We start from the raw sequence: 23,278 nt of genomic DNA, 5'->3' as shown, positions 1-23,278 counted from the left end.
ACCACTAGGAAGTCATGAGTTGGCGCACTCTTCACCTTAATTTTTTTTACAACTGACATAGAAAAGCAGGTGGAAGTGGTGGGACTAGGGTGATGGGACAACCCCTCCCCCCCAGACCCTGGGGTTCACAGTTATGGACCTGCCCTCCTCCCTGTGCACATGCATTTCCCTTCTGGAACCGGTTCCCAACTGACATCAGAAGTGGTTGGAGGACCAGATAACACGTGACAGAGCCCCAACCCCACAGCCAATTGTGCAAGCGCCAAGCTTCCAGGTCCTGCAGGGACCAGGTCCTGGGAGGGGCATGGAGGAGAGGCAGGAGGTGGAGCCACATAAGGCTCTGTGAGGCGTGTTCAGGCCATGCCTCCTCTCCAGGAACCCGAGCAGCCATCCCTAGTTCTAGGAGAAAGCATGTGGGAAAGGATCACTCATGATTTTTAGACTCACAGATGTGGAGGACAGTCCTGTGCACTGAGATAGGGTCCTCCGTGAAGTGTTTTAGAAGAGGTCTAGCCTAGGGTAGCATCCTCAGATTGGAAGGATTTTTTATGCACGCCTTGTCTGCATTTGTTTTCTTCTAGCTCATGGCCTTTCAAAGAATATGCCTTATTTCCTATTCAGAGGCAGGGTTCCTTATAGAACCATCCTGGCAAAGTATTTGGGATCTGGAAATGCCTTCAAGGTATGCTTTCTCTGAACTCCATTGCTGGTTGAATCCTAGGACTTTTCTCGTATTAGAATATTTTTTAGTGAGTTTATTTATCATGTACAGTAAATGTGGACTCAGTAAGATTTTGTTTGAAGGTTATTTTTTTGATAACTTTCATCAGACATTTGATGATCTGAGTCCAGAAACTAGTTCATGACTTTCTTGTGTCCTTAAACTTGAGGCAAAATTCTTAGCAGGCTTCTTAGCAATGCAGTAGAACAAAACTCCAGACTTTGTAATACTTCCTGTGACTGTTTTCTGATTCAGTAGAAATGTAAAAATCACGTGTTTGGGTGGAGCATAGATACAAATTCAGTTGTCTTTACTGTAGGTTCAGTGCTTTCTTTTTCTTTATAGGGTTACCATTAAAAACATAATGGGTTACACTTCTTATGTAGCATTGCCAGATGAAATAGAGGACACCTAACTTAAACTTAAATCTCATGAAAATAATGTGTATGAACATATATGTCATATACAATTTGAGACATACTTATGCTAGAATATAATTCATTGTTTACTGAACTTCAATATTTTGGGGATTATTTTTTTTATTTGCTAAAACTGGGAATATTATTCTTAGGGATATTTTAAAGGTTTTATTAATTGAAGAAATTCTCCTTGTAGTGTATGCTAAGGAAAGAAGAGTTGAAAACAAGCTACCAGCTGAAAGACAGTAATTGCAGTAAAACTGACACTAGATAACAAATATATACTCTTGTATAAACTGTTTATAATCAGAAATAAACATAAAATATTTATAATGAATTTATATTGTGTTTGCTTTTAGTTGCATGATATTTTCCTGGAAAGATGCAAAAGAAGCAAAAACATTAGTGTCCTCTGCTGACGTGGACTGGGATGCCAGGGGAAGTGGGTGGGTGGAAGGCTTCTCACTACATTTTCCATTGTGCAAAATTTGACTTTCACACCATGCAAAGTTTACCTGTTCAAAGCAATCAAAATCATTGAAATGTAAATTTTAAATACTTAACAACCAATTAATGAGAAAAAAGCATCGATTTTTCCTGTAAGCCTATAAGCCTGGAGTTCTTTGATGTGGAGGGGCTTTCCAGCACAAACCAATGTTTATTTATAAATAATTTAAGTATAGAACCTAGGAAGAAGTCTTTGTGCTATGAATTAGGAAGAATCAATAAATTGCTCTAACAAAGTCCCTAATAATTGTGCTGTCCCATTATACTTTGAAGGGACCACCTGCAACTTCCCCTGTCAGAGTCCTGGATGAAGTTCTACCCTCCCCCACTTCAAGCCCACCTGCCCTCTGCCCCTCCCCCCTGTAGAATGTCTGAGTGCTCCGTTCTAGTCCTGTTGAGATTCAAACTTCTCCACCCTTTCCGTGGATTCCTGGGAATCTGTTGGCAGCAGTTCACTCTCAGGGCATAGAATTGAATCTTTGCTAGAGGTTGTCAGGAAGCGGTGGTCAGTGTCCAAGTGTACCGAGGTGACTTCAAAAGGTAAGCACTTAGGATAAGGTGTTGTGTTATCAGGGTCCCTGATATCCTTCAAATCCATAGAAATTCACAGTTGACCCATCTTCTTGGAACAAGATCTGAGATGAATCTCAAGGAAGGAGAAATCACTGGACTCCACCAAGAACCTCTCCCCTGGAAATTGGTGGGGTAGGTTGGAAAGCCAAGACTTAGAGTTGAGGAAGGGGTCTCCTTAGATATGTGAGAGGGCTACAATAGGTATGAGAAAGTTTGGACGCATGAAGAGTTTCTCTCTAGAAAAAAGCCACATAGCAAGTGTATTAAATGGTAGAGGGTTTATGTTGTGTGGTAGTGTAGAAAGGCTTGTCTCCACCCTTTGTCATTACTTCAGGCACCTGGGAACTTATGGTTTTACTGGAAGAATATGACCTGGAGTAAATGAGATCCTATGGGGACAGTCAGAATCAATGGTCTCATGTAAAAACACTTTTTGGTAGAGTTCATCATGGCCACGTCAGCACTGAAATATCCTGTTTGTGAGGTAGCCTGGAAGTTACTCTAACGGTCCCAGCCCAGAACCTCTAAGCTCCTTCGAGCCCAGAGGCCTTTCACTTTCACTCCTGGCAAATGTTTTCTTTGATTCAATGTTTCCAGGGCACTTGTGGTAACTTCAGCTAGTTTTAGAGATTGGGTTTACCTGGATTTTATGACTTTTTCTTAAACTGTGTAAACACAGATGTTCAACCAATTCATCTTCTCTAATTCCTCACGGTGAACCCTCAGCTCTTCATTTTAAAGTTGAGGTGAAGATGCTGCTCATAGTCCATGAATACTTTATGGTCATGGAATAGATAGTGGCTGCTATTTGTTTTCAGTAAAACACTCAATGAAGGGTAGCTTCTTTCTGAAGAGGGGAAGGAGAAGATATACAATTAGGTATATGTTACTCTATCACTAATAGTACTAGCATTAATAGTAGTATTGGTAACAGTCTGAAGAGATGATGCAGAACATAATCTTAAGAATTTACCACCTTCATGACGCCCTTGTGCTGCCTAGAACTTACCCAAAAGGGTGCTTCACGGACAATTACGGGACATTGTAGATCCCGCCAGGGCCCACTGGATGGAACGTGGGAGAGTGTGGGCTATGATGTGGACCATTGACTATGGGGTGCAGTGATGCTCAGAGATGTATTTACCAGGTGCAATGGATGTGTCACGATGATGGGAGAGAGTGTTGCTGCGGGGGGAGTGGGGGGTGGGGGCGGTGGGGTTGAATGGGACCTCATATTTTTTGAATGTAATTAAAAAAAAAAAAAAGAACTTACCCAAAAGAACATCCCTTGTCTGTTTGTGAGCATGCTGAGGGGTATTTTTTCCAAAGAATTCCTTGACACCAGCTCTTTGGTCAAGAGGCTGACTGAAAGCCTTCACCAAATATTGAGTCTGGCTGAATTTCTGGTAGCGATTTCCTCAGAGAGGGGCTGTCCTGATAGCACGTGCTTTTTTAGCACTCAGAGGTCTGGGAGCCTCACTGAGTGGGAGCAAGTTCTCTTATGGGAAAATCCTGAATTGGAGTTCTAGAACCTAAAATCACTAGAGGGACAGGTGCTATTCTGAATTTTCTCCACCTAGGTGCCTGCTCACTTTTTGAAATTCATAGCTCTGATTCTCTTGACGTATGGATGGCCATTCCAACAGAATGGCATGCCTGTTCCAGCACCACAAAGGAGAAACACATCTCTCAGTGAGAAGGTGATTTATTGCAAATGCACAAGCAAGGAACTGGGAGAATCTTCCCAAAATCAGTTCAAAATGAGAATGGGAACTTGAATTTCTACAGGGAAAAACCCAGGGGAGAGATGAAAAGAAAAGCAAGTCCAAAACAAGAAACAAGTGATGACTTTAGACCTTCCAGGGGTCTTATGAGGAGGATACCTGCAATTTTCCAGTCTTGTGTTGTCTCAAGCACGTTAAACTCATAACTATTGTTCCAGTTTCAGTGATTTATCAGTGACAGTTTAGATTCTGATATTGGTGCTTCTGATGCTATTCTCTGGTTTTGCCTTCAGTTGATATTTTATTCTTCTTATTCCTGTAAGCAGAACTGGGAAGGTCTGGTTGATGTCCTTTTGGGAGCTAAGAACAAAGAGTAACTATTAAGATTGGATTAAGAGAAAACTATCTTAGTTATGCCTGGGTAGATCCAGAGCTGCGTAGGTGAAGAAATTTTTAATAATCACTTTTTCCAGCTCTCAATTTCCTAATGAGTAAAGGACAGCTCCTGATAGCCTCAAGAGTGTTGCCTTTGTGGACTCTAAATCCACCCATTTCCTTGTCTCTACAGCATCTCCAGTGCTGGGACCAGACAAAACCATGAACTCTGGAGTCTCCCTGTATCCTGGCACTGCCCTGCCAATCCCTTCACCCATTCCTGGCCCACCGCCCCCACTTCCCTGGGGGCAGCACCTACCCTAATCTTTTCTTACTGGCAGCTCTCTGCTGCTGCCTGCATTCCTCAGGCCACAGTTGGTGACAGGAAAGGGGGGCCTTGTCCCCAGTGGGATTGGAGGTGAGAAGATCGTTCTTCAAATCGGAAAACTAGGGGGACTAGCAGAGCCCCCTCCTACTCAGCCTTTTGTCCTTCCTCAGATGCCCCACATTTCAAGTGACCCAAGGATCCTCTGTGGGGCTGCTCAGCATGCCCCTCCTGGGATCTTGAGGGCCTCTGCTCTGGAGCCCTTGATCCCAGCCTCAGCTGTGGGGTGCACCCAGTCCGCTGAGGGAGGTTGGACCCCAGGCCTTCCTCCTCAGGCTCCACCACCAGCTGCCCAGTTGGCCCCCAGGATTCCTCCAGGGAATGCTTTCTTCAGGCCACAGGGGGCCTCCATGGAGAGAGGTCCTCCCTCCACCCAGTCCAAGGATGACTCCTGTAAGCCCAAGAGTGTTTACCAGAACTTCCGATGCTGGCAGTGCTTCAAGTCCCTGGCCCGGAGGCACATTTGCCTAAGTCCTGATGCTGAAGCTCTTTCCTGCTTTCTCATGTGAGTGGCTTCCTCTTGGAGACACATTTGACTGTTTTGCACCATTCAGATACGGAGGGCTAGGGGATGGATACGCCAGGTTAATGTCTCCAGAATTTCTTGACAGTAGGTCATGAGGGGAGATGATATATTTCTGGTTTATGACTTATTTTCAGGTGTCTTATCTCAATTAGTATATCCCTAACTTGTATATATAAAGAATTCCTATATCTTGAAAAGAAAAAGATAAACAACACATTTAAAAAATGTGAAAAAGATTTAAACAGATACTTTTCCAAAGAAGAAATATAAATGGCTAAAAAGCACATGAAAAAATGCTCCAAATGTCTAGCTATCAGGGAAATGCAAATCAAAAGTACAACGAGATACCATCTTACTCCCATAAGATTGGCAGCTATGAATAAAACAGAAGACTACAAATGCTGGAGAGGATGTGGAGGAATGGGAACACTCATCCATTGCTGGTGGGAATGCAGAAAGATCCAACCATTCTGGAGGACAGTTTGGTGGTTTCTCAAAAAACTAACCATAGATTTGTCATATAACCCAGCAATTCCACTGCTGGGTATATATCCAGTAGAACTGAAAACAAGGACACAAACTGATATATGCACACCAATGTTCATAGTAGCATTGTTCACCATTGCCACAGTTGGAATCAACCCAAGTGTATATCAAGAGATGAATGGATAAATAAAATGTGGTATATACAGACAATGGAATACTACTCGGCTTTACGAACAAATACACTACAAACACACGTGATAACATGGATGACTCTTGAGAACCTTATGTTGAGTGAAGCAACCCAGGCATTGAAGGACAAATACTACATGACCTCAATGATATGAAATAAGTAAAGCAAGCTGCCTCAGAGAACTAGAGACTGGATGATAGGCTTACAGGAAATCGGGGGGTAGAGGAAGGATGTAAGCTGACACCTATATGGGTGAACTCTATGATAAACTGGAGGTAAGTATTTGTACTAGGAAGGGATAAAATGGGGGCATAGGGTTACCTTTGGGTGGGGCTTTGCAGGTTTAAGGGGGGCTAGGGATTGGAGGATGGGTAATATTGTCCAAGGAATTGGGGGGAGGGTCTAGCAACATACGAACATAGGAGATTGTCAGGTATTTGGTTGAGAGTATAATGCTGAGAAAAACTTTTCAAAAATATAATAAGGAAAGTTACCTGTTTAAGTTGCTTAAAGGGGATAATCTGATGCAGGACAGGCTCCTAGGGAATATGTGAATGCTCATTTTGCTATAGTGGGTTATATCATTGGATAGAGTCCCATATAATGAGAGTGAAGGTATACCCACATCCTGGAGAGGACTGATGCCATCAAACAGAGGGAACTGTATCTCTCAAGAGAAATGGTGGCTCCCAGGGCTTAGGAGAGTTAAGCATGTCAAGCCCTCAACAGTGTTGCAAGTATCTCTGAACATGGCCCTTCAAGCAATGAAGATTGTCTGTCACCGTCGGCCTTAAGGGGAGGGGGAAAGATGTATTGAATAGATGGAACCAATGTAATGGTGAGGGCAATAGAAGTGTTTCACAAGAGTACCCAAGGACGGATATAAGACATGTAAAATAACACCAAAAATGTATAGGGGCTGATAGGCTAAAATGTAAATAATAATGTAAAACATAAGATAACTAAAAATTTAGAGAATTGTATAGAATAAAATATAAACCACAAAATCAACACAAATGTTACCTTCTTTGAAAGCTATTGTCTCAATATCTGTACATCAGTTTAAGTATATATAGTATGAATATGTAAAAAGATTATTGCTGTGGAAGGGAAAAGGTTTTATGTTGGATATGTGGGAATACTGTATATGGTATATATGAATTACTGTGATCTAAAACTCTTGTGATGATAAGCTTAATAATTAGAAAACAGAAAAGAAAAAGATAGGACATAGACACTGAGGAAAAGACAGAAGTATTTGCCTTGCCAAGTTGCATACAGGGCAACACTTATTACAGTGATGGAAGGCAAAACATCAAAAACAAATCTTTTGCATTTTTTAATTTTTTGATACCCCAATTTATTTTTACCTTAATTTTTCTAAATTAATATGTATTCTATATCTAACCTTTAAACTCATTGCTATATTCCATTTTACTTATAAGGGAACCTGGCAATATATTGGGCTTCACTTTTCAGGAATTTTTGGATCACAGAGAGGTTCAACATTGGCAGTGGAGGAATACTGGTGTGCGATGTTATTGACAAGGGACACATAGCTGGCAGGGAGTTCTGGAGGGCATATATCCAGGGTACACAAAAATGTCTGGATATTTTCATAGTGGATACAATGAAAAACAACTGAGAGAGTGCTGAGTTCCCAGCCAGGGGAACTCTATCACAGTCCCTAAAGGAACAGCAACATTCCCCAAGTGAACGGCAAAGACCAAAAAAGAAGGAAGGTCCAACAATTAGCCCCTGATACTAATGAATACGCTCATGAGCATGTGCACCTGAAATAAGAACAAGGCCTAGAGCTGCAGGGTGCCTAAGGGCTACCTCCTGAGAGCCTCTGTGTTGTTCAAAGGTGGCCAGTCTCGAAGCCAAACTCAGCATGTAAATACATTGCCTTCCCCTCAGTGTGGGACATGACTCCCGGGGATGAGCCTTCCTGGTACTGAGGGATTACTACCAACTACCAGCTGATGGTGTAATTAGAAAATGACCCTGAATACAAGGGTCAACTTGGACCAGCAGAATATCTCAGTCTACATATAATAGCAGGAGTTAAAAATGCTTTTTGACCTAAATCAAGGGGGAAATGGAAAGGATAAATGAGTTTATATGGCTATGAGTCTCCAAAAAAGAGCCAGGAGGTTATCAGAGGAGTCACTCTTATGCACACCTCAGCAGAGTCCCAGAGACAGATAAAGTGGATACAACCCCAGGTATTGGTTCTTCTGAGGGCTACAGAGACCCACACGTTCTGTGGTCATGGCAGATGGAGTTCAGAGCCATGTCAGTTGGCCCTTCTTTGGAGTTTGTGTTTCTGTGTGATGGAGATGGACTCAGACATGATCTTTTTTCACAAGTCTTTCCTGTTACATTTACCAGAACTATAGCTGGTGCTGCGGTTTAATGTATACCCAGAGGATCTCAATCTCTGGACTGACCATAGGATAGCCAGGGCCTGAGCCTCAACAGACTTCAGCTTCTACACTGTGGTTTATTGAACTTACCCCACTCAGCCAAAATGGAGTTGAAGAAGGTCAACCACCAAACCATGGAGCCAAGAGTGCCTACAACTGAAAGCAGGAGGATTGCATCCAGCATCCATGTGGAATCTAAGACCCCTCTTGATATAGATGTGGAGTGGACAAAACCAATCCAAGGACCACAGGGTGGAGGAATAGAATATGGATTAAAGTGGACTTACTGATATTCTATTCATGAACTATTGTGATTAGTAATTGAAGAAAATGTCACATTGGTGTGGAGAAAGTGGCCATGATGGCTGCTGGGTGTGGGTAATGGAGGAAGAGATGAGATATGGAGGCATTTTCAGGACTTGAAGTTGTCCTTGGTGGTGCTGCAGGGAAAATTATCAGACACTGTATGTCCTCCAATGGCCCACTGGATGAAACATGGGAGAGTGTGGGCTATGATGTGAACCATTGACCATGTGGTGCAGCTATGCTCAGAGATGTACTCATCAAATGCAACGAGTGTCTCATGATGATGGAGAAGATTGTTATGGGGGGAGGATTGGGGTGAGGGGGTGGGGGGTATATGGGGACCTCATATTTTCTGAATGTAATTAAAAAATAAAAACAATAATTAGGGGAAAAAAGAAAAAGAAAGGACATAGACAGTGAGGAAAAGATGGAAGAAGTTGCCTTGCCAATTTGCATACAGGGCAACACTGCAGTGATGGAAGGGAAAACATCAAAAACAAAGCTTTTGCATTTTTAAATTTTTTGATACTCCAATTTATTTTTACCTTAATATTTCTAAATTAATATGTATTCTATATCTAAACTTTAAACTCATCCCTATATTCTGTTTTACTATTGATGGAATGTGGCAATATATTAGGCTTCATTTTTGAAGAAGTTTTGGATCACAGAGAGGTTCAACCATGGCAGGGCAGGAATACTGGTGTGGGATGTTATTGACAGGGGACACATGGTTGGCAGGGAGTTCTCCAGGGCATATATCCAGGGTACATAAAAATGTTTGGATATTTTCATAGTGGTTACATTTAAAAATGACAACTGAGGGAGTGCTGAGTTCCTAGCTAGGGGAGCTCTATCATATTCCCCAATGGAACAGCAACAATCCCCCAAGTGCAAGCACAAAGACCAAAAAAGAAGGATGGTCCAACAATGCATCCTTAATACTAATGACTATGCTTGTGAGCCTGTGCACCTGAAATAAGAACTAGACCTAGAGCTGCAGGGTGCCTTAGAGTTACCTCCTGAGAGCCTCTGTGTTGCTCAAATGTGGCCAGTTTCAAAGCCAAACTCAGCATGTAAATGCATTTCCTTCCCCCCAGCATGGGACATGCCTCCCAGGGATGAGCCTCCCTGGCACTGAAGGGTTACTACCAAGTACTGGCTGATGATTTAACTAGAAAATGACCTTGAATAAATGGGTCAACTCAGACCAGCAGAATATCTCAGCCTACATATAATACCAGGAGTTAAAAAATGCTTTTTGACCTTGAATAAAAGGGGAAATGGAAAAGACAAATGAGCTCATATGGCTATGGGTCTCCAAAAAAGAGCCTGGATGTTATCAGTGGGGTCACACTATGCACACCTCAGCATAGTCCCAGAGACAGATAAAGTAGATACAACCCCAGGTATTGGTTCTTCAGAGGGCAACAGAGACCCACAGGTTCTATGGTCATGGCAGATGGAGCTCAGTGCCATGTCAGTTGGCCCTACTTTGGAATTTGTGTTCCTGTGTGATGGAGCTGGACTGAGATGTGATCTTGGTTCACAAGCCTCTCCTATTACTTTTACTGGACCTGTGGTTGGCATTGGGGTTCAGTTGTACTCAGGGTACCTGAATCTCTGGACTGCTCATGTGACAGCCAGGCCCTGAGCCACAAAAGACTTGCAATTTCTACACTCTGGTTTATTGAACTTACCCCACTCAGCTAACAAGGAGGTGAAGAAGGTCAACAACCACACCAGGGAGCCAAGAGTGCATACAACTACATCCAGGAGAATTGCACCCATCATTCATGTGGAATTTAAGCCCTTTCTCATTATAGAGGGGGAGAGGACATAACCATTCCAGGGCCCACAGGATGGAGGAATAGAGTATGGATTAGAGTGGATTTACTGATATTCTACTCATGAACTATTGTGATTAATAATCGAAGAAAATGTGGCATTGGTGTGGAGAAAGTGGCCATGGTGCCTGCTGGGGGTAGGGAGTGTGAGGAAGAGATGTGATATGGGGCATTTTGGGGACTTGGAGTTGTCCTGGGTGGTGCTGCTGGGACAGTTACTGGACATTGTATGTCCTCCTGTGGCCCACTGGGTGGACTGTGGGAGAGCGTGGGCTATGGTGTGGACCAATGACCATGAGGTGCAGTGGGGCAGTTACTGGACATTGTATGTCCTCCTGTGGCCCCCTGGGTGGACTGTGGGAGAGTGTGGGCTATGGGGTGGACCACTGACCATGAGTGCAGTGTTGCTCAGAGATGTATTCACCAAGTGCAATGAATGTCTCATGATGATAGAGGAGGTTGTTGTTACGGGGCGAGGAGTGGGGTGAGGGGGATGAGGGTATATGCGGACCTCATATTTTTTGAACATAACATTAAAAAAAGAGACAAAATTAAGTTAATATTAAAAAAATAAACTAAAGTCAGCCATATGCTTCACCAAAAGAAAAATAAAAAAGAAATAGCAATTTTCCAAAGAGTACCCTCACATCCAATGACTCTTGTGTCTAATAATCCCTCTCCAGATTGCATCCAGCATCCAGGTGGAATCTGAGCCTCCTCTTGACATAAAGGTGCAATGGACACAACCAATCCAGTGTCCACATAGAAGAGGTGGCATTGGATTGGGAAAAGTGGACATAATGGACAAAGGGTATGGGGAAAGGCAGGAAGAGATGAGAGGTGGAGGCGTCTTCGGGACATGGAGCTGCCCTGGATGGTGCTTCAGAGGTAATCACCGGACATTGTAAATCCTCACAGGGCCTACATGATGGAATAGAGGAGAGTATGGGCCATGATGTGAACCAATGTATATGAGGTGCAGAGGTGCCCAAAGATGTACTTACCAAATCCAATGGATGTGTCATGATGATGGGAATGAGTGTTGTTGGGGGGGGGGGAGAGGGGGGGTGGGGGGGTGGGGTTGAATGGGACCTCACATATATATTTTTAATGTAATATTATTACAAAGTCAATAAAAAATAAAAAAATTAAAAAAAAAAAAAAAAAAAAAAAAGAAAGAGAGTAGCTCTCTAGGAGTAACTGTAAGACATCCAGCACAAATGTAGTCATTATCATGACTATGCTAAGGACTGATTACATGTTATATAATTAAATCTGTAGAAGAAGTATATGAAATTGTAAACTTTATCCTCATTTAATAAATGTGTGATGGTTAGGCTAATGTGTCAACTCGGCCAGGTAATTGTGCCCAGTTGTTTGGTCAAGCAAGGACTGGGCTAACTGCAATGCAAGGGCATTTATGGACTTTAGTCTCCATTGACTTTACTGCAGTGGTAAACCATAGATAGCTGATTACAATTACATCAGTCAGGGAGATTGCCATCAGCAGTGAGTGACACCTTATCCAATCAGTTGAATTCCTTAAAAGGTGAAGTGATTCCAGCATTGAGTGAGAATTTTCCAGCTCTTTTTTGGACAGCCAAGGTCTCCCAGAACTCGTCAAGAACTTTCACTGGACGTTCATCGGAGCCCCTGGATGCAGCCGACCTGCGGAACATGGACTTGTGAATCCCCCACGGTTATATGAGAGACTCATAAAATCGCATACTATTAACAGATATCTCTTGTTGATTCTGTTTCCCTAGAGAACCTTGACTAATAAAAAGTGACATGGAGAATTAAAAAAAAAAAAAAAAAAATAATCCCTCTCCAATATCAATAATAACTAGGTTGACTTAAAATAATTAAAATATACAGCACTGTGTAATGTAGTTTTGTCTATTTTGGAAATTTAAATCTGAGTTGTTGCTAGGGCTGTATTTTGTTTATTTTGCTTTCATACATTCTGCTGTACAATTATAGCATACTTTGTGTATCAAGTCTTCTGTTGATGGACATTTGCCTTGTTTCTGTTTCTGATCACTGCCAATAAGTCTGCAATAAACATTGTGATCCATGTCACACACACAAAAAAACTTACGAGATACAGCAAAGGCAGTCTTGAGAGGGAAAATTATAACCCTAAACACTTATATTAAAAGAGAAAAAAGAGCTAAATGCAAAGATTTAACTGAGCAACAAGAGAAACGAGAAAAAGAACAACAAACCAATCCTCAAAGCAAGCAGAAGAAATAACGAAGATTGAAATAGAAATAAATGAAATTGAAAAGAAAAAAGAACTTTAGAGAAAATCAAAATCAAAAGCTGGTTCTTTGAGAAGATAGGTAAAATTTACAAACCCCTACTGAGATTAACAGAGGAAAAAAAGAGGCAAATAAATACAATCTGAAAAAAAGGGAAGAACTATGACTGACCCCACAGAAATAAAAAGGATCCTGAGAGGATATTATGAGAAACTGTATGTCAACAAACTAGACAACCTAGATGAAATGGGCAAATTCCTAGAAATGCACAAACAACTTACACTGACACTATAAGAAACGCAAGAACTTAACAAACCACTCACACTTAAAGACATTGAATCCATCATCAAAAACTTCCCATCAAAAAAAAAGTCTAGAGCCAAATGGCTTTACAGGTGAATTCTACCAAACATTTAAAAAAGAATTAACACCCATCCTGTTCATTCTTTCTAAAAATTGAAGAGGGAAAATTACCCAACACTTTTTATGAAACCAATATCACTGTAAAATCAAAGCCAAATAAAGACACCACCAGGAAAGAAAATTATAGACCAATTTCTCTATTAAACATAGATGCAAGAATTCTCAACAAAGTATTTGTAAATTAATGCAGGAGCATCTCAATAGACTTGTACATTATAACCAAGTGGGATTTATTCCTGGTAGGCAAGGCTCATTCAAGAAAATCAACCACATTACCACACTGAAAAACAAAACAAAACAAAACACATCATCTCAATAAAAAAAAATCAGAAAAAACATCTGACAAAATCCAGCATCCTTTCTTGATAAAAACATTTCAAAAGATATGAATAGGAGGAAAATTCCTCAATATGATAAAAAGTATATATGAAAACCACACAACTATCTTAGTTAGTGGGGAAGGGTTGAAAGCTTTCCCTCTAAGATCAGGAACAAGACAAGGATGCTCACTAGCAATCTTTTTATTTAACATTGTACTAGCTCTATTTAGAGCAAGAAAAAGAAAACAGCAAAGGCATCCAAATAGGATAAATAGGAAGGAAAACTCTATTTGTGGATAACATGATCCTATTTTTAGAAAATTCAGAAATGTCTACAAAACAAAGCTACTTGAGCTAATAAATGATTCAGCAAAGTGGCAGGATACAAGATCAATATGCAGAAATCCATAATGTTTTTGTACATTAGTACTGCATAATCTGAAGAGGAAATCGGGAGGAAATTCCACTAACAATAGCAACAAAATGACTGAAACACCTAGGAATCAATTTAACCAAAGAAGTACAGGACCTATAAGCAGAAAACTACAAAACAACACTAAAAGAAATGTTAGAAAGATTTAAACAAATGGAAAGATATTCCATGTTCATGGACTAGAAGACTATTTTGAAGATGTCAATCCTAACCCAACTGATTTAAAGATCCAACACAATACCAATCAAAATTCAACAGCTTAGGGTTCTACCATTGGGTGGGGTGGGCCCATATCCTGGGGAAGACTAATGCCGTTGAATAGAGAGAACTGTATCTCTCGTGAGAAAGGACGGCTCCCAGGGCATTAGATTGGCAGGCGTTGTGGGCCCTAAGGGGAGGGGAAAATGGACGTGCAATGGATGGAACAAAGGTAAATAAGGGGGCAAAAGAGGAGTTATGTGAGAGTACACGAGGATGAATATAAAACAGCTAATATTACACCAAAAACATATAGGGGACGACAGACTAATAATGAAAACCATAAGACAAAACATAGGATAACTAAAAAATTTAGAAAACTGTACAACCTAAAGTATGGACCACATAGTAAGCACAAATGTTACCTTGTTTGAAAACTATAGTTTCAGAATCTGTACATCAGTTTCAGGAAATATGATATGAATAAGTTAAAAGATTATTGCTGTGGAAGGGAAAAGGTTTTATGGTGGATCTGGGGAAATACTGTATATTGTATATATGAATTTCGGTGATCTAAGACTCTTCTGAAGCTGACATTATGTTGGGATTCACTTTACGGGAAGTTTTGGATCACAGAGTGGTTCAACAATGGCAGCGGAGGAATACTGATATGGGATGTTATTGACAGGATATATATGGTTGACAGGGAGTTATACAGGGCATATGCCCAGGGTATATGGTAATGTCTATATATACTCATAGTGGAAACAATTAAAAACAACAGCTGGGGGGGTACTGGGCTCCTGGCTGGGGGGTCACTGTTGTGGGCCCTGGGAGAGCAGCGGCAATCCTCCAGGTGCAATGGCAAGAACCAGGAAGGAAGGAGGGCCCAACAGTGGGCTCTTGATACTAATGGCTACACTTTTGAGCCTATGCACCTGCAATAAGAACAAGGCCTAGAGTAGCATTGTGCCTGGGGGTTTCCTCCTGACAGCCTTCATGTTACTCAAATGTGGCCACTCTCACAGCCAAACTCAGCATGTAGATGTGATGCATCCCCCCCAGCGTGGGACACGACACCCGGGGTTGAGCCTCCCTGGCACCGAGGGATCACTACCATATACCAGCTGAAGAAGCAACTAGAAAATGACCTTGAATTAAAGATTCAATGCGGAACAGCAGAATATACCTGTCTACATATAATAACATGACTTCGGGAAGCAGTTTGACCTAATGTAAGGGGGAAATGGAAAGGAGAAATGAGATTATAAGGCTGTGAGTCTCTAAAAAAGAGTCTGGAGGTTGTCAGAAGGAATAGCCCTATGTACAACTGAACAGAGTCTAAGAGACAGATAAGGTAGATACAACCCCAGGTATTGGTTCTTTTGAGGGATAAAGAGACCCACGGGTTCTATGGTCATGGCAGAAGGGGTTCACTGCCATGACAGATGGCCCTTCTTTGGAGCTGGTGTTTCTGCGTGATGGAAATGGACTCAGAGGGGATCTCTTTTCACAAGACTTGCATGCTACTTTATTGGAATTGTAGTTGGTGCTGGGTTTAAGATATATGTAGGGGATTTGAATCTCTGGACTGATAATATGACACCCAGGCCCAGAGCCTCAACAGACTTCAGCTCCTACACTTTGACTTATTGGACTTACTCCACTCAGCTAACATGGAGTTGAAGAAGGTCAACCACCACAACATGGAGCCTAGAGTGTCTACAACTAGAAGCGGGAAGAGTGCATCCAGTACCCATGTGGAATCTAAGCCCTCACTCGACATAGGTGTGCAATGGACACAACCAATCCAATGTCCACAGAGAAAATCTGGAATGGGTGTGGGAACGGTAGCCATGGGGGCTGCTGGGTGTGGGGAACGGGAGGAAGAGATGAGATGTGGAGGTGTTTTCGGGACGTGGAGTTGTCCTGGATAGTGCTTCACGGACAATTAAAGGACACTGTAGATCCCCCCAGGGCCCACTGGATGGAACGTGAGAGAGTCTGGGCTATGATGTGGACCATTGATTATGGGGTGCAGTGATGCTCAGAGATGAACTTACCAGGTGCAATGGATGTATCACGATGATGGGAGAAAGTGTTGCTGTGGGGGGAGTGGGGGGCAGGGGCGGTGGGGTTGAATGTAATTTAAAAAAATAATAATAAATAAATATTTAAAAAAATTCAACAGCTTAATTCACATTAATAGAAAAGGCAATTACCAAATTCACTTGGAAGGGAAAGTACCCCTGAATAGCCAAAAGTATTCTAAAAAAGCATAGTATACTATACTATAGCATAATATAGGAGGAATTTCACTGTCTGATCTTCAAACATATTACAAATCGTCAGGGGTCAAAACAACATGGTACTGGCATAAAGAGAGACACATTGAACAGTGGAATAGAATTGAAAGCCTAGAAATAAACCCTTACCTCTATGGTCAACTAGTTTTTGACATATCTACCAAGTCCATTTTAACAGGAAAAAACAGTTTCTTCAACAAATTGTACAGGGAGAGCTGCATATTATAACCAAAAGAATGAAAGGGGACCCCTATCTCATTCCCTATACAAGAATCAACTCAAAATAGATCAAAGACCTAAATATAAAAGGCAGGACCATAAAACTACCAGAAGAAAATGTAGGGAAATATCTTAAAGACTTCATGGTACATGTGATTTCTTGGACCTTACACCCAAAGAACACACAACAAAAGAAAAAACAGATAATTTGGAACTCCTCAAAATTAAATACTTTTGCTTCTCACAAGACTTTGTCAAAAGGCAGCCAACTCAATGGGAGAAAATAATCAGAAATCACATATCTGATAAGGGTTTAATATCTATGATATATAAAGAGATGTTACAATTCAACAATATAAAGACAAAAGACCCAATTAAAAATGGGCCAAAGACATAAATAAACATTTGCCCAAAGAAGAAATACAAATGGCAAAAAACATATGAAAAAGTATTCAATGTTAGAGAACTAAATGTTGGAAAGAATGTGGATAGGAACACTTATTCACTGTGGTTGGTAATGCAGAATGTAGAGCCACTGTGGAGTTCAGCAGTTCCTAAAGAAGTTGAATATAGATTTCCCACATGACATTGCGATACCACTATGGGGTATATATCCAGAAGAACTGAGAGCTGTGAGAGCAGTGACATGAAGAGACATCTGCACATCTATGTTCATAGTGGCATTATTCACAATTGCCAAAAGCTGGAAACAACCAAGGTGTCCATCAACTGAAAAATGGATAATAGAACTGTGGTATATTCACACAATGGAACATTATGCATCTGTAAGAAGAAATGAAGTCATAACATTGACAACATTGATGAACCTGGAGGACAGTACGTTGAGTGAAGCAAGCCAGACAGAAAAGGACAAATACAGGAAAATTGCATTACAATGAACCAAATGTATTGTGTAATATAATGTATGATTCCATTTATATAAAATGTAAATAGAAATCAATTTATAGATGAAAGAAAAAAGTATTGTGCAAAATAAGTCAGAAAGGGGAGCTGTGGACAATAAAGAAAGCACAGAAAGACTGAGGGGTGGTGGAATTTTTTGTTTGTTTTTTATTATTATCACTGAGATAATGAAAATGCTCTAGTGATGTCTATAGTGTCTGGATATCTCCAGAACGCTCAGGAGCCCTGATATTTGGGATAGTACCTATTTTGGCAGTCAGTAAGATCCTGCTGAGAATGTGCAGAAACTCACTTTGAAGTTTCTTAGCTTTATAAACTCATTTGTCTTGACTTTTCCCCCTTTTGGTCAAGGGCTTTTTCCAGCTGCATTGCTAGTTGGTGCTTGGTTATAATCCCTTGGTGCCAGACAGACTCATCCCCAGGATTCATGTCCTACACTGGGGGAAAATAATGTATTTATACACTGAGTTTGGCTTAGAGAGAGGCCACATTTGAGCAAAAAGGAACCTCCGAGAAGGCAACTCTTAGCGCCCTATAATACTAGGCTAGGTTTCAATTTCAAGAGTAAAGGTTCTGGGAAACAGACTTGGCCCAGTGGTTAGGGCATCCATCTACCACATGGGAGGTCCACGGTTCAAACCCCAGGCCTCCTTAACCCGCGTGGAGCTGGCCCATGAGCAGTGCTGATGTGAGCAAGGAGTGCTGTGCCACGCAAGGGTATCCCCCCGCATAGTAAGGAGAGCCACCCAGCACGAAAGAAAGTGCAGTCTGCCTAAGAATGGCACCATCTACACAGAGAGCTGACACAACAAGATGACACAACAAAAAGAGACACAGATTCCCGTGCCACTGACAACAACAGAAGTGGACAAAGAAACAAGACGCAGTAAACAGACACAGAAAAGAGACAACTGGGGTGAGGGGGAGGGGAGAAAAATAAATAAATAAATCTTTATAAAAAAGAAAAAGAATAAAGTTCTTATAGTCATCAATATCAAAGACCCATAAGTAGACCATCCTTCACTAGTCATTGCCCCTGTATTTGGGGGATTCTTGCTGTCCTACTAGAGAATGTGGCAGTGCTCCCCAGGATGGGAACTGGGTATTCCTTCAGTTATGAGTCTCCACCCACCATGGCAATGCCCCATGAACATCTGAACACATTTATATGCCTTTTACATATGCCCACATGAGTTTCCTCCTATTTATTCCCCATCACTGACACCCCATACAAATGATCACCCCCTGCCACAGATAGAAAACCACAACTGCTGGACAGGATGTGGACAGGATGTAGAGAGAAATGAACAGTTAGTTATTCACTGTTGGTGGGAATGCAGAATGGTACAGCCCCTATGGAGAACCATTTGGCAGTTCCTAAAGAAGTTGAATATAAACTTTCTACATGACCCTGCAATATCACTACTAGGTATATATCCAGAAAAACTAAGAGCACTAACACCAACAGACATCTGCACACCAAAGTTCACTACAGCAGTATTCACGATTCCAAAAGTTAGAAAATACCCAAGCGTCCATCAACTGATGAATGGGTAAATAAATTGTGGTGTATTCACATAATGGAATACTACATAGCTGTAAGAAGTGAAATCATAAAGCATATGACAAGCAAGAATCTAGAGGACATTATGTTGAGTGAAGCAAGCCAGACACAAAAGGACAAATACTGTATGATTGTGTGACTATGAATCAAATATATTGTGTTACATATTGTTTGATTAAAAAAAATTTATATGTATCCAGTACATTTATTTGAGAAATGGTATCTTTATCCAACAGTGTTTTCTTTTTAAATTATTGTTTACATATTCAATTATTAAGTGTACAAAATGTTTTAAAAAAAAGTGAGGTTACACTGAAGAGTTGAAAATCAGAGACTTTAAAATGTGATCCTTTACTCAAGAAAAATAAGTACCAAAAAATGAGATAAAGAAACCAAGCTTTTTTTAGCATAATAAAACCATGTGTGAAATATATGAATATGGACAAAGTTGCATATATGCCTGTTTTCTTTGAAATTGAACAAATGTATGTTAACAAAAGATGGTAACATAATATCACTTATGCTAAGTGAAGAAGCCTGACACAAAGTACTATATATTGTGTGATCCCATTTATATAAAAGGTAAATGCAAGTCAATTTATAAAGTTGAAGTTCAATTAGTAGTTATATAGGGCTAGGGAGGACTGCTAAGGGGTGTGCGTTTTTTCTAGAGTACTGAAAATGTTCTAAAATTTTTGATGGTGAGGAATGCATAATACTGTGATAATATTAAAAGTCACTGATTATATACTTCAGATAGATTGTATGGTATATGAATATATCTCAGTAAAACTTAATAAGTAGATAATTGTGTAAGAACAGCACAAAAGAAGAGCAGCGGTTCAGCAGGGGAAACAAAGATCAAGGGGTGATGAATTTCCTTATTAATTTATTTTTATTTATTATTATTCAAATAATGAAAATGTTCTAATGCTGGTTGAGGTAATGAATACACAACTATGTAATTATACCAAATACCACTGGTTGTGCACTTTTTTTTGGTTGTACACTTTAAATGAATTGTTGTTTTATTAATGTATACCAATAAAGTTGATTTGTTAAAAACATATAAGCATGTATCAATAAAATTATTATTTTTTTAAAAAGAAAAACACTTCTAATCCTCATCCAAAGATTTCATTGTTAAGGTTTTGGTATAAACCTCCCCAGATTTTTCCACTGAGCAACATTGTATTCCTCCTTGTCACACTTAGGATCTGCTGAGTGATAGTGTATTAGGAGAATGGCACAGTCATCTGTGTGGAAGTGACAGGGCCCCCAGCAGCTCTGCCTAGCTTTCCCCCTTCCAGGGTGGCAATCGTGTGAAAACCACCTTCAGAAGCTCAGGGGGAAGCACAGGGGTCAAAAGAAGGGGGTGGGGGTGAGGAGGTCCAGCACATCTGTCTTAACTAGAGCAGCTGCTCCATAGCTCTGAACTGCTTCCCTGGAATGGGACCAACTCTTCTAAGAGGCTGAGAACAGTAAGCGCAGAGGCTTCCTCTGCAGCCGGCTCCTTTAAGGTCAGCTGGGTGACGACTCTTGGCAGACACAGCAGGGCTAGAATGGTGTCCCCAAGGCACCTGGGTCACCCCCTCTGCCAAGCAGAGGTGCCCTGGAGCTCCTGAAATGCTCAGCACAGCCCTGGGCTCCCTCAGCAGCCCCTAGTAGGTGCCCTTTCCCACTCTGTGCAGTGCACCCTAGCAGGCACCCAAATCTGGTGGCCCCTGTTGGCCAGCCAACCTCCTTCGGCCCTCACAAGCTAGCATCTTAGCAAGACACACAAACCATTCCCACCCAGCATTACTCCAACAAATCAAAGTTTTAAGAAAAGCTTTAACCACTACCAAAAGGAAAAGCCTCCCTGGGGCCATGGGGAGCTCTGAGGAAGGCCCTGGCTCAGGCTGTCCCAGGGCGTCCAGGGCAGCACAGCCAGGAGGGGTGCGATGGGAGTGGACTCCTAGACCACAGACCCCACCTGCCGTGTGTACTCCCGGAAAGCAGAAAGGAGTAAAACGGGAGGAAGAGAGAAAATGAAAGTCTCAAGTGGCTCACCAGGGCTTGGATCCAAAGAATGCAAATGCCCACGATGAGGAAGAGCGCCACCCGCAGACCTCTGGGTTGGATACACACTTTTAGCTGTAAACTGTTGAGGTTCCTGCAAAACTCCTGGGCTGGGCAGAAACCTGCCCCCAGGCCCCTCCCAGGAGAGGGCCCCATTCCTTGTGCTCCCTGAGGGCACACACCGGGTGTCAGCCCTGCTCCCCCCCCCCTCCCCCGGGGCCTTCCCAGGGCCCCTCCCCAGGGAGCAGAACAGTTCCCCTGTAAAAGCCACGCTGTGGGCAGGCACAAATTGGCCCTATCCATGGGAAAAGAAAGAGAAGCAGCCTGGGCCTGGAGGCAAATGTGAAGTGGAGGGCCTGGGAAGGGAGCGCTGAAAGGGGAGGCCCCCAGGAACCTGGGAGGGTAGGCAGGGAGGGCAGGGGGCAGGGCTGCAGGTTGGACCATGGGCAAACAGGGGGCATATGGGGAGGGGGGGGTTGTGGGCAGAGGAGGGGCCATGGGGGGAAGAGGGATAGGGAGGAAAGGGATAGGGTGGGGAAGGAAGGGCCAGGAGGAGGAGGAGGGGCTGAGGGGGAGGGGCCATGGGGGAGGGACCATGGAGGGAAGGAGGGACTTTGGGGGGAGGGACCCTGGGGCGAAGGATGGGGGAGGAGGGACAGTGGGGGGGGGGTATATTGTGAAGGGGAGGAGGAACGTGTTGGGGGAAAGGGGGGTGGGAAGGGACCAAGACTGGGGACAGGTCCGTTTGGGGGGAGGAGGGACCGTGGGCAGAGGGCCCCTGGGGGGAGGAATAGTGTGTGTGGGGAGAGACCATGGTGGGCAGAGGGTCCCTGGGGGAAGGAATAGTGGGGGGGGGGGACCGTGGGGGTAGGGAAAGTGGGGGAGGAGGGTCCGTGGGGAAAGTGTGGGCCGCGGGACTCTTATTCTGACTTGGGCCCCCCCCCCAGTCCCGCCGCGGTGGACCCCCGAAAGGCGCCCGCCCCGCGCCGCCCGCTGAAGCAGCCCCCACACGGCCCGCCCTGCCTGGTCCCCACCCGCCCGACGCCACGTGGGGCCCAGACTTACCGCAGCGCGGGCGGGACACGGGGTTCCCAAGGGCGGGCGAGCGCTCCCCGCAGCGCCCCGTGCGCCCCGACACCGCGTCCCTCCTGCCCTCGGGCTCCCCGACACCGCCTCCCTCCTGCCCTCGGGCTCGCAGGGGTGCCGCGGGAGCGCGCAGCAGGTCCGCGGGGCGCGCGCCCAACCGCCGCCAGCTCTTAAAGGGGCCGCCGCGCGGGGGCCGGGCGGGACTTGAGGGCCTAAGAGCCCCAGGGCCAATCAGATCTGGACCGGTTCCCCGACTCCGCCCCCAAGGGGGCGTGGCCCTTCCCGTGACAGACAGCGCCCAGCAACCCATGGACGCGCGGTCCGGCTGGCGCTGAGGGCGCTGTCGTCCTACGCCGTGAGGGCGGCTCCTGACTGGTGGGCAGGGGTTCCCCGCAAGTGGGGGTGTCCCCACCCACAGTGCACCAGAGGCGGCCTGGGCCCGGGCGTGGGTCACCGAGGCCCGCTGCTTGGAGCTGCTGGAAGCGCGTTGTGAGGGAACTCTGGCCCGGCGCAGCCGAGCCTGGCCCCGAGCGAGGCTGTCGTCCTTGCTCCTTTCTCCCGGAGCTGGGGGCTGGCTCCTCTGAGGAGCCTGAGGAGTGCTGGCCCCTGGCCTGCGTTCTGGGGAGAATTTATTTCCCAAATTTATTTTATTCGTACATGTTAATAAATCATACAATACATCCAAAGAATACAAGCAACGGTATTTGGTATATCAGAGTTGTGCAGGCATCATTTCATCATTGGGAGTGCATTATCATTATATCAATAATAAGAATAAGCAAAAAAGAAACAGACTTCTTCACCCCTCACTCTCTCTGTTCCCCTGCCTTACAGAGCTGCTATTTCTGGCCATTCTAGCACAATTACTTATTTATTTAGTCGTTTTATTCAGACATACTCACATACCATAACATCTACCTTAAGTGTAGAGTCAGTGGCTTTTAGTATAATCCCAATGTTGTGCATTCATCATCACAAAAACTTTTAGAATT

At 43.3% G+C, this 23,278-nt stretch overlaps 1 long non-coding RNA gene across 3 annotated transcripts in view; it reads right to left on the bottom strand.

The window, feature by feature from the left end:
- The window catches only part of LOC111766368 (uncharacterized), a 64,593-nt gene extending 42,179 nt beyond the window's left edge, over positions 1–22,414 (bottom strand). For 2 of the 3 annotated variants that reach the window (XR_009183695.1, XR_009183694.1), the window contains exons 1-5: positions 22,266–22,414; positions 21,192–21,252; positions 5,118–5,268; positions 4,104–4,304; positions 2,861–3,067 (exon numbers count right to left, since the gene is read on the bottom strand). This is a non-coding gene — a long non-coding RNA (uncharacterized lncRNA). Of the gene's footprint in view, positions 1–811; positions 3,068–4,103; positions 4,305–5,117; positions 5,269–21,191; positions 21,253–22,265 lie in introns of those variants that run through there. The other variant, XR_011647592.1, reaches the window with a different exon arrangement.
- Between the last annotated feature and the right edge of the window lie 864 nt (positions 22,415–23,278).

The sequence above is a fragment of the Dasypus novemcinctus genome, chromosome 26, assembly GCF_030445035.2.
Source record: "Dasypus novemcinctus isolate mDasNov1 chromosome 26, mDasNov1.1.hap2, whole genome shotgun sequence".
NCBI lineage: Eukaryota > Metazoa > Chordata > Mammalia > Cingulata > Dasypodidae > Dasypus > Dasypus novemcinctus.
The sequence above is the reverse complement of the archived record's forward strand: the minus strand, read 5'-3'. Positions and strand labels throughout refer to the sequence as shown.